This window comes from Balaenoptera musculus, chromosome 7, assembly GCF_009873245.2.
Source record: "Balaenoptera musculus isolate JJ_BM4_2016_0621 chromosome 7, mBalMus1.pri.v3, whole genome shotgun sequence".
NCBI classification, from domain to species: Eukaryota; Metazoa; Chordata; class Mammalia; order Artiodactyla; family Balaenopteridae; genus Balaenoptera; species Balaenoptera musculus.
Window position 1 is genome coordinate 18,242,216 of NC_045791.1, and position 12,147 is coordinate 18,254,362.

At 40.6% G+C, this 12,147-nt stretch overlaps 1 pseudogene; it reads right to left on the reverse strand.

Annotated features, from left to right (window-relative positions):
- Positions 1-3,033: 3,033 nt before the first annotated feature.
- LOC118898205 lies at positions 3,034-4,999 on the reverse strand (annotated as a pseudogene).
- Between the last annotated feature and the right edge of the window lie 7,148 nt (positions 5,000-12,147).

Consider the following 12,147-nt stretch of genomic DNA (forward strand, 5'->3'; position numbering starts at 1 on the left):
GAGATGCACTGAAATGTGCACAGCTGCACTAATTGTAATAGCCAAATACTAGAAACAACCCAATTGTTCATCAACCGTAGAAGGAATAAATAACGTCAATGAATAAATACAGTGACTTAAAATATAGCAAAGTGAATGAATGAACTCAGCCATGTACAACAACACAGATAAATCTCACAAAGACAGTTGAAGGAAAGACGCCAATCACAAAAGAAACAAGGTAATGGTTAGAAAGGAACACAAAGAGTTTTCTGAGATTCCGGTAACGTTCTGTTAAATGATGTGGTTACATGGATGTGTTTATTTTGTGGAAATCAATCAAGCTGTACACTTCTGATAAGTGCAATTTCTCTTATACATGTTATACATAAATTACATTTAAAGTGTGTGTGTATGTGTGTGTGTGTGTGTGTATGTGTGTGTGTGTCTCTGTGTGTGTGTGTGTCTCTGTATATGTGTGTGTGTGTCTCTCTGTGTATATGTGTGTGTGTGTGTGTGTGTGTGTGTAAAAGGGAGACAGACAGAGGTGCTCCTGACTGCAGAGCAGGAAGGGAAGGAAATAGCCCAGAGACCATATATAATACCTGTAAGCACTGAGGGCTAGCTTCACGGTGTGGGAGCTTTGCAGTTGCACCAGGCCTTGTATAAACAGGGTCCCAAACTTGGATCAATGCTATGCTGTCACTGTCTTACAATTCTTAATAACTTTGGAAATGGAAACAAGGACCTGCATTTTCCCTTCAGCCTAGGCTCTGCAGATTACGTAGCCAATGTTGAGTACAGGTTTATTGTGAGCTCCCAGTATGCAGAATCCATAATTCCTCTAGTAGATCTGAGAGAAATTCACTGAATTGAATAGACTCAACCTCGGAAGCACTTTTGGATGCCTTTTCCAGGAAACTGGGACTGAAGCCGCCTTTCTTACTATAAAGTCCTAGAGAAGCCAGTTGATTTCAAAGCCCACAGTAGGTCTAAAGGGGATGGGGAAAGGAGAGGTAGAGGAAGCTGCTACCCTCTGAGTCCTGAGTTAGTTCCTAAATGAATCAGGAAAACCACTTTGTTCAGAGGAGGGTATTATTTCCTCACGCAGCTGGTACCTCATCCCATCAAGGACCAGACTGATAAGTTTGAGAACCACTGGGCCTGCTTGTCTCAGCCCCACTTCTCTCCTCCAGGGAATGAGCTGCCCTTGGGGAGCAGACAGTTTCTGGAACTGCTCCAGAGCACGGTCTTTCCAGCATGTGTGTGTGGCAGGGTACGAGCATACCTAGTTCTGGAGGCATTAACAGACCAAAGCTATGCCCTCCATCCTGGCTTCTATCTGCCTCTCCTTTGTCTTCCTTCTCAAATCATTCAGAACCTGGGCAGGGAAAGGGGAGCCGACCAGGTTTCGAACCTTCTAGAAAATAACTGTGCTTTGCCTTCTCTTTAAAACATGGCGGTAGAACTCTTGTGCAAGAGCCACCTGCAAAGCGTTCCGTGGCTGCATCCACATTATAAAGGCCAGCCCCCAAGCTGCCCTTCGTGTGGTTGGCTTTTAGGCAGGAGGCCCTGCATCTCAGATAAAACAGCCCCTTGTCACTGGGCAGCCAGGCCACCAAAATTACTGACTCTGCTTCAGTCCTGGGCATCCAAATAGGTGGGCTTCTCACCCTGAAATCATTTTCTGCTGAATTAAATCCAATTCCATACCCTGGGTTCTACAGCTGATACCACAGCCTGCCCATCGCCTCTATCTTCTGCCTGAATTTTGCTCACAGTTAATCTGCTGAAAACCCAGGAGATTTTCAGGGGTTATTTCACATGATAGGAAGAGCTCTCTGATTTTTAACTGAGATTAGATAAAATTCCCAGGGTACCCCTCAGTCAAACAACCGCTCCTGCTGACTCCAGGTAACCAGTCTGGTGGTGGCACTCAATTTCAGTTAGCCCCACGGACACCTTTTCTTCTCATGTGACAGTAGCAATAATAACTTTTTTTCTTTATCTGCTATCAGCCTACAGAGTTCCAAATTTTTGCGACTCATCTTTGGAGAAACCGTCTCTTGGTGGCTCATTCTATCCATAGGATCTTTCACTTGAATAATTTCACAGCACCTGCACTTATTCATTCATTTATTCATTCGTTATCTGCTTATTCTGCAACACAGAACTCAGTGGACATTTATTCCCCTTACCCTACTATCCCTTCACATTCTTTTCTTTATGTTCATCAATGCCTGGCTCATGGTACCCTTCCAAAGATGTCTTCCTTGATTAAGTCCATCCTCCTCTGACCAAAGTCCTCTGATCTTACCTCTTTCTTCTGTGTCCACTCAGTATTAACTGCTAAGTCTGACCCAAACTTCCCAATACTAACTCTCATAGCTCCCCATACATATTTCTTAAACCCAAGTAAAGTCTGATGATTTTCAAATGAGGAGGAAGATGATTGGCAGCGAATCAGAGTCTAAAGGGAGGGTCCTTAAATGTCCTTTGTATTTTATAAAAAGCATGTCCAATATTACACTGTATTTCAAATAATAAATATTTGTATCAATTTTTAATATAAACTACATGAAGTATATCTCAATAAAATATCCCTGATCTGGGGGAATACAATGAAAATATAGTGATTCTCAATGGGGACTTGTCCCTGTAGGGAATGATCAGACCCTGAGCCAGGAGAAGGCAAGGTTTTTCTGTCAATCTTCCCTAGAAGTACCAGATTCATCTCTATCCCTAGAACAAGGGACGTGTTTCATAAGCCTTTGTTCAAACTCTTTTCCCTACCTGGAGTGCCCTTCCCTCCTCTCTATGAAATCCCTTCTATACTTGATGAGCTATTACAAATATCACTTCATACTCTAAGCCTTTCTTGGTTCTACCAAGTGGTCTTTCCTTCTTCTGAATGCCCTGTAAGAGGCCTTATCTATGGCACTAATTGCACTGTGGCAAATACAATATTAACACATTTTTATCCACCCATCCTCCTGACAGTAAGCTCCCTGAGGGTAGGAATCATGCACAGTATGATTTTTTTTTTTTTCCAGGAGATGGTGAGTTTTATTTTGTCTTGTCTGGATAGAGATTTGATTTGCTCTCGAATGTTCCAGGGTGGTGAGAGACTAGGAGAAAGCACAGAATGCAGAGGTCTATTCGGTGTAATCTTCTCCCTCATTTTCATCTTCACCATCAATGGCAAGAGCAGCATACTTGCTTGCAGAACTGAATTTAGAGGCTGGATTTTCTTCAGCTTTCTTTGGCTCAGGTGCAGACCTGGAGTCCTGATGCTTTTTGCCATCTTTCTTGTCTGACTCCTTGCAGTGGTCTTTGCTCCCTCCATCTCCTGGACCATGGCTGGAATTACCACTTTGGTCTTTGGGGGCACTCAACCCATCTACTTTATTTTCGTCTGCTTTCCTTACTGGTCCTTCCTCAGATGGTTGAGCTGGAACTACTTTCCCTCCACCACTTGTAGGGGACTGCTGCTCTGTGTCTGAACTCTGAGATCGAGCAGGAGGGTTAGAACTTCGTTTCACACAAGCATTCTCCTTTGGTGGAGGGGCTGGCATTACCTTTAGAGGCAGTTCAGGTTTGGGAGGCTTAGAGGCTGGAGACTGACAGTCTTCTTCTTTACTGGGTGTTTCATATTCTAGCGACTTCTCACTCTCTCTCCTTCGTGCATCCTGGTCTGACTTAGTTCTTCCAGATGTGGCTGAGGTCCCCGTCTGTGATGACTCATTTCCTGCCCTCGACCCTTCCCGTTCCTGAGTTTCTTCACTTCGCCAGCTTGGGTGTCTCTTCCGAGGCCGTCGTTCTAGCTTTGGCTCATCCAGCTGACGCTGCAGTTTCTCCTGTTCTTTCTGTAGCCACTCTTCTACTTCTCGTTCTCTAGCAGCTGTGTCAACAGGCTTTGCTCCTCCAAAGATAGAGGCTGCCTGACTGCACTGGGAGGTGCTAGCAGAGGAATCATCTTCCTTAGGAGCACTCCGAGGCTTTGGGTTCAGTTTGGGTCCTTGCGGGGGACCTCTATCATCACGCCTATAACCATCCCAAGAGTAATCATCTCTGGAGCTCCATGACCGGTCATCTTGTCATCATATCTGTCTTCATAGGGTCCCCGTCTCCTCTGTAGTCGTCATCCCTACGGTACCCACTACCAGATGCTCTTCTGCCACTGCCTATCCTGGAATGGTAGCCTCTATCATACTCTCTGCTGCCTTGGTCATCAGAGCGATCTCGGCCCCCGTATCGATCCATGTCCCGGCGTGGGCCATCACGGTAACTGTCCCGACACTCATCACGATATCGGACTGAATCATAACGATCTCGATACTTGTCTCCAAAGCTCTCATCACCTCTTCTAGGTGGGTAGTCATCAAAGCTGTCTGTAGCAGGACGGGCCCTCCAGTCTGTATCTGTTCTGTCAGAATCCCGATTTCTATCTCTGCCAAAAGAACGATCATCCTGTCTTTATCCTGTGCTTGATCAGCAACGTCCACTCGAATTCTCCTGTTACCTAGAGACTCTTCATTGGGGCTCGGGGCATTGAGCAAGGAATCCAGGTCCTCAAACTCAGCGTAACCAAAACCTTTCAACCTCTCAGGATTGCTGGGTTCATGTTATAAACGCACTGCACTGATATTTAAACCTCTAAAGGAATTCTAAAGAATTCCTTAATGGAGTCTTCTATCACATCACAGGGCAGGTTCCCTAGGAAAGCAGTGTAGGGTGGCAATTTGGGAAGATGGCTCCAGTGGATATTGGATTCCCGAGCAGCCCGTGGAGCAGTGGGAAGGATGGAACGGTCAATTGGAGGTCATCATCATTACTATGCCAAGTGGTTGAAACATCTCCTTCTAGGTCATCTGTTTCATCAGCCCAGCTGACTGGTTTGGGGACATAGGTGTTTCCTCCAGCAGTCCCTCCATCCTCAGGAGGTCTGTTAGGGAGATAGTCTTCCCCTTCTTAGTCTTCATTTTTGCTGAGGCCGCCATGTTGGGAGAGGGAGAGAGAACGCAAAGGCCACAGTATGATTTTTATTCCAGAACCCTAAGATACATCAAATATCACTTCATTCTTTCTCTAAACCAAATTAAATTAGTTCTAAGCTCTATTAACTAGCTGGAGAAACATTAAATTTCAGCCTTTGCTGAGCTTCCTTCTCCCATCTGCCCTCTTACCATCACCATGAGACTATACAATATTGAGTATACAAGGGAGCATATTACATGAGCAGGGTGCCCTCCTTTGAGTAGGGTGCTGTCAGCTTTGGTGCTCACTGCCAAAACCCACATGGTCAAGTTGAAGCAGGTGGCTCCACCACCTCTTGCCTATTTCCAAAGTCCAGTCTAAGGCCCATTCTCAGCAAGGTCTTCCCAACCTTTCTATCAGGACAGATCTTTGTCTCTTCTGAACCCCATCTCTTGACCCCCCATTTGATGTTGACTGCATTCTAGCATATGCCTTGGCATCTATTTTGTACACACTTAATCCCTCCAGTTTGCCCCATCCCTAGTCTTCCCCTAGTCTTCAGAGGAAGAAATCATCGTAGTCACATTCGCCTCTTGTACTAGTAGCTAATGTAGTGCCTCAAATACTAAGGTATTGAGTGAACGGTTAATCTTCTGCTCTTTCATCTTCAGCCCCAGGAGACACTTCCTGAGACATAGGACCCGTCCTGTAGAACTCAACCCAGACATCCCTTCCTCAGTAAATTTCTTTACCTGTCACCACAGCTATTTGTGTCATTATGTAATCCTGTTTGTACCACTAGATTGTATATTCCATGAGGGCAAGAACAACATCTATTTTTAAAATTTTTTTAAATTGAAGTATACTTGATTTACAATATCATGTAAGTTTCAGGTGTACAGCACAGCAATTCAGTTTTATATATATGTATATCTATATCTTTATCTATCTATGTATCTATGTATCTATCTATATATATATATATATTCTTTTTCAGATTATTTCCCCTTATAAGTTAATATATAATATTAAGTATACTTCCCTATGCTATACAGTAGGTCCTTGTTGGTTATCTATTTATACATAGTAGTGTGTATATGTTAATCCTAGCCTCCTAATTTATCCCTCCCACTACCCCCTTTCTCCTTTGGTAACCATAAGCTTCTTTTCTGTGTCTGTGAGTCTCTCTGTTTTTGAAATAAGTTCATTTGTGTCTTTTTTTTTCTTTTAGATTCCACATATAAGCGATATCATATGATATTTGTCTTTCTCTTTCTGACTTAAGCTTCACTTAGTATAATAATCTCTAGGTCCACCCATATTGCTGCAAATGGCATTATTTCACTCTTTTTTATGACTGAGTAATATTCCATTGTGTGTGTGTGTGTGTGTGTGTGTGTGTGTGTGTGTGCGTGTGTGGTGTGTGTATACATGCCACATCTTCTTTATCCATTCATCTGTTGATGGACACTTAGGTTTCTTCCATGTCTTAGCTATTGTAAATAGTGCTGCGATGAACATCGTGGTGCATGCATCCTTTCAAATTATGGTTTTCTCCAGATATATGCCTAGGAGTGGGATTGCTGGGTCATATGGTAACTCTATTTTTAGATTTTTAAGGAACTTCCATACTGTTGTCCATAGTGACTGTACCAATTTACATTCCCACGAACAGTGTAGGAGGATTCCTTTTTCTCCACACTCTCTTCAGTATTTTTTATTTGTAGAATTTTTGATGATGACCATTCTGACTGGTGTGAGGTGATACCTCATTGTAGTTTTGATTTGCATTTCTCTAATAATTAGAGATGTTGAACATCTTTTCATGTGCCTTTTGGCCATCTGTATGGTTTCTTTGGAGAAATGTCTGTTTAGGTCTTCTGCTCGTTTTTTGGTTTGGTTGTTCGTTTTTTTGATATTGAGCTGCATGAGCTGTTTGTAAATTCTGGAGATTAATCTCTTGTCAGTTGCACTGTTTGCAAATATTTTTTCCCATTGTATGGGTTGTCTTTTCATTTTGTTTATGGTTTCCTTTGCTGTGCAGAAGATTTTGAGTTTAATTAGGTCCCATTTATTTATTTTTGTTTTTATTTCCATTACACTAGGAGTTGAATCTAGAAAATTATTGCTGCAATTTATGTCAAAGAGTGTTCTGCCTATGTTTTCCTCTAAGAGTTTTATAGTATCCAGTCTTACATTTAGGTCTTTAATCCATTTTGAGTTTATTTTTGTGTACGGTGTTAAAGAATTTCATTCTTTTACATGTAGCTGTCCAGTTTCCCCAGCACCATTTATTGAAGAGACTACCTTTTCTCCATTGTAGAGTCTTGCCTCCTTTGTCTTAGATTAATTGACCATAGGTGTGTGGGTTTATTTCTGGGCTTTCTATCCTGTTCCACTGATCTATATTTCTGTTTTGTTTTTTTTTTAAACATCTTTATTGAAGTATAATTGCCTTACAATGGTGTGTTAGCTTCTGCTTTATAACAAAGTGAATCAGTTATACATATACAATATGTTCCCATTTCTCTTCCCTCTTGCATCTCCCTCCCTCCCACCCTCCCCATCCCACCCCTCTAAGGTGGTCACAAAGCACTGAGCTGATCTCCCTGTGCTATGCGGCTGCTTCCCACTAGCTATCTATTTTACATTTGGTAGTGTATATATGTCCATGACACTCTCTTACCCTGTCACATCTCACCCCACCCCCTCCCCATATCCTGAAGTCCATTCTCTGGTAGGTCTGTGTCTTATTCCCGTCTTGCCACTAGGTTCTTCATGGCCTTTTTTTTTTTTTTCCTTAGATTCCGTATATATGTGTTAGCATACTGTATTTGTTTTTCTCTTTCTGACTTACTTCACTCTGTATGACAGACTCTAACTCCATCCACCTCATTACAAATACCTCCATTTCATTTCTTTTTATGGCTGAGTAATATTCCATTGTATATATGTGCCACATCTTCTTTATCCATTCATCTGTCGATGGACATTTAGGTTGCTTCCATGTCCTGGCTATTGTAAATAGAGCTGCAATGAACATTTTGGTACATGACTCTTTTTGACCTATGGTTTTCTCAGGGTATATGCCCAGTAGTGGGATTGCTGGGTCGTATGGTAGTTCTATTTGTAGTTTTTTAAGGAACCTCCATACTGTTCTCCATAGTGGCTGTATCAATTTACATTCCCACCAACAGTGCAAGAGTGTTCCCTTTCCTCCACACCCTCTCCAGCATTATTGTTTCTAGATTTTTTGATGATGGCCATTCTGACCGGTGTGAGATGATATCTCATTGTAGTTTTGATTTGCATTTCTCTAATGATTAATGATGTTGAGCATTCTTTCATGTGTCTGTAGGCCATCTGTATATCTTCTTTGGAGAAATGTCTATTTAGGTCTTCTGCCCATTTTTGGATTGGGTTGTTCGTTTTTTTGTTATTGAGCTGCATGAGCTGCTTGTAAATCTTGGAGATTAATCCTTTGTCAGTTGCTTCATTTGCAAATATTTTCTCCCGTTCTGATGGTTATCTTTTGGTCTTGTTTATGGTTTCCTTTGCTGTGCAAAAGCTTTTAAGTTTCATTAGGTCCCATTTGTTTATTTGTGTTCTTATTTCCATTTCTCTGGGAGCTGGGTCAAAAAGAATCTTGCTGTGATGTATGTCATAGAGTGTTCTGCCTATGTTTTCCTCTAAGAGTTTGATAGTGTCTGGCCTTACACTTAGGTCTTTAATCCATTTGGAGTTTATTTTTGTGCATGGTGTCAGGGAGTGTTCTAATTTCATACTTTTACATGTAGCTGTCCAATTTTCCCAGCACCACTTATCGAAGAGGCTGTCTTTTCTCCACTGTATATGCTTGCCTCCTTTATCAAAGATAAGGTGACCATATGTGTGTGGGTTTATCTCTGGGCTTTCTATCCTGTTCCATTGATCTATATTTCTGTTTTTGTGCCAGTACCAAACTGTCTTGATTACTGAAGCTTTGTAATATTGTCTGAAGTCAGGGAGCCTGATTCCCCCAGCTCCATTTTTCGTTCTCAAGATTGCTTTGGCTATTCGGGGTCTTTTGTGTTTCCATACAAATTGTGAAATTTTTTGTTCTAGTTCTGTGAAAAATGCCAGTGGTAGTTTGATAGGGATTGCATTGAATCTGTAGATTGCTTTGGGTAGTAGAGTCATTTTCACAATGTTGATTCTTCCAATCCAGGAACATGGTATATCTCTCCATCTATTTGTATCATCTTTAATTTCTTTCATCAGTGTCTTATAATTTTCTGCATACAGCTCTTTTGTCTCCTTAGGTAGGTTTATTCCTAGATATTTTATTCTTTTTGTTGCAATGGTAAACGGGAGTGTTTTCTTAATTTCACTTTCAGATTTTTCGTCATTAGTGTATAGAAATGCAAGAGATTTCTGTGCATTAATTTTGTATTCTGCTACTTTACCAAATTCATTGATTAGCTCTAGGAGTTTTCTGGTAGCATCTTTGGATTCTCTATGTATAGTATCATGTCATCTGCAAATACTGACAGCTTTACTTCTTCTTTTCCGATTTGGATTCCTTTTATTTCTTTGTCTTCTCTGATTGCTGTGGCTAACACTTCCAAAACTATGTTGAATAATAGTGGTGAGAGTGGGCAACCTTGTCTTGTTCCTGATCTTAGTGGAAATGGTTTCAGTTTTTCACCATTGAGGACAATGTTGGCTGTGGGTTTGTCATATATGGCCTTTATTATGTTGAGGAAAGTTCCCTCTATGCCTACTTTCTGCAGGGCTTTTATCATAAATGGGTGTTGAATTTTGTCGAAAGCTTTCTCTGCATCTATTGAGATGATCATATGGTTTTTCTCCTTCAATTTGTTAATATGGTGTATCACATTGATTGATTTGCGTATGTTGAAGAATCCCTGCATTCCTGGAATAAACCCCACTTGATCATGGTGTATGATCCTTTTAATGTGCTGTTGGATTCTGTTTGCTAGTATTTTGTTGAGGATTTTTGCATCTATGTTCATCAGTGATATTGGCCTGTAGTTTTCTTTCTTTGTGACATCTTTGTCTGGTTTTGGTATCAGGGTGATGGTGGCCTCGTAGAATGAGTTGGGGAGTGTTCCTCCCTCTGCAATATTTTGGAAGAGTTTGAGAAGGATAGGTGTTAGCTCTTCTCTAAATGTTTGATAGAATTCGCCTGTGAAGCCATCTGGTCCTGGGCTTTTGTTTGTTGGAAGGTTTTTAATCACAGTTTCAATTTCAGTGCTTGTGATTGGTCTGTTCATATTTTCTATTTCTTCCTGGTTCAGTCTCGGCAGTTTGTGCATTTCTAAGAATCTGTCCATTTCTTCCAGGTTGTCCATTTTATTGGCATAGAGTTGCTTGTAGTAATCTCTCATGATCGTTTGTATTTCTGCAGTGTCAGTGGTTATTTCTCCTTTTTCATTTCTAATTCTATTGATCTGAGTCCTCTCCCTTTTTCTCTTGATGAGTCTGGCTAATGGTTTATCAATTTTGTTTATCTTCTCAAAGAACCAGCTTTTAGTTTCATTGATTTTTGCTATTGTTTCCTTCATTTCTTTTTCATTTATTTCTGACCTAATCTTTATGATTTCTTTCCTTCTGCTGGCTTTGGGGGTTTTTTGTTCTTCTTTCTCTAATTGCTTTAGGTGCAAGGTTAGGTTGTTTATTCGAGATGTTTCCTGTTTCTTGAGGTAGGCTTGTATTGCTATAAACTTCCCTCTTAGCACTGCTTTTGCTGCATCCCATAGGTTTTGGGTCGTTGTATCTCCATTGTCATTTGTTTCTAGGTATTTTTTGATTTCCCCTTTGATTTCTTCAGTGATCACTTCGTTATTAAGTAGTGTATTGTGTAGCCTCCATGTGTTTGTATTTTTTACAGATCTTTTCCTGTAATTGATATCTAGTCTCATAGCATTGTGGTCGGAAAAGATACTTGATACGATTTCAATTTTCTTAAATTTACCAAGGCTTGATTTGTGACCCAAGATATGATCTATCCTGGAGAACGTTCCATGCGCACTTGAGAAAAATGTGTATTCTGTTGTTTTTGGGTGGAATGTCCTATAAATATCAATTAAGTCCATCTTGTTTAATGTATCATTTAAAGCTTGTGTTTCCTTATTTATTTTCATTTTGGATGATCTGTCCATTGGTGAAAGCGGGGTGTTAAAGTCCCCTACTATGATTGTGTTGCTGTCGATTTCCCCTTTTATGGCTGTTAGTATTTGCCTTATGTATTGAGGTGCTCCTATGTTGGGTGCATAAATATTTACAATTGTTATACCTTCCTCTTGGATCGATCCCTTGATCATTATATAGTGTCCTTCTTTGTCTCTTGTAATAGTCTTTATTTTAAAGTCTATTTTGTCTGATATGAGAATTGCTACTCCAGCTTTCTTTTGATTTCCATTTGCATGGAATATCTTTTTCCATCCCCTCACTTTCAGTCTGTGTGTGTCTCTAGGTCTGAAGTGGGTCTCTTGTAGACAGCATATATATGGGTCTTGTTTTTGTATCCATTCAGCCAGCCTGTGTCTTTTGGTGGGAGCATTTAATCCATTTACATTCAAGGTAATTATCGATATGTATGTTCCTATTCCCATTTTCTTAAATGTTTTGGGTTTGTTATTGTAGGTGTTTTCCTTCTCTTGTGTTTCTTGCCTAGAGAAGTTTCTTTAGCATTTGTTGTAAAGCTGGTTTGGTGGTGCTGAACTCTCTCAGCTTTTGCTTGTCTGTAAAGGTTTTAATTTCTCCATCAAATCTGAATGAGATCCTTGCTGGGTAGAGTAATCTTGGTTGTAGGTTTTTCTCCTTCATCACTTTAAGTATATCCTGCCACTCCCTTCTGGCTTGCAGAGTTTCTGCTGAAAGATCAGATGTTAACCTTATGGGGATTCCCTTGTGTGTTATTTGTTTTTTTTCCCTTGCTGCTTTTAATATGTTTTCCTTATATTTAATTTTTGACAGTTTGATTAATATGTGTCTTGGCGTGTTTCTCCTTGGGTTTATCCTGTATGGGACTCTCTGTGCTTCCAGGACTTGATTAACTATTTCCTTTCCCATATTAGGGAAGTTTTCAACTATAATCTCTTCAAATATTTTCTCAGTCCCTTTCTTTTTCTCTTCTTCTTCTGGGACCCCTATAATTCGAATGTTGGTGCGTTTAATGTTGTCCCA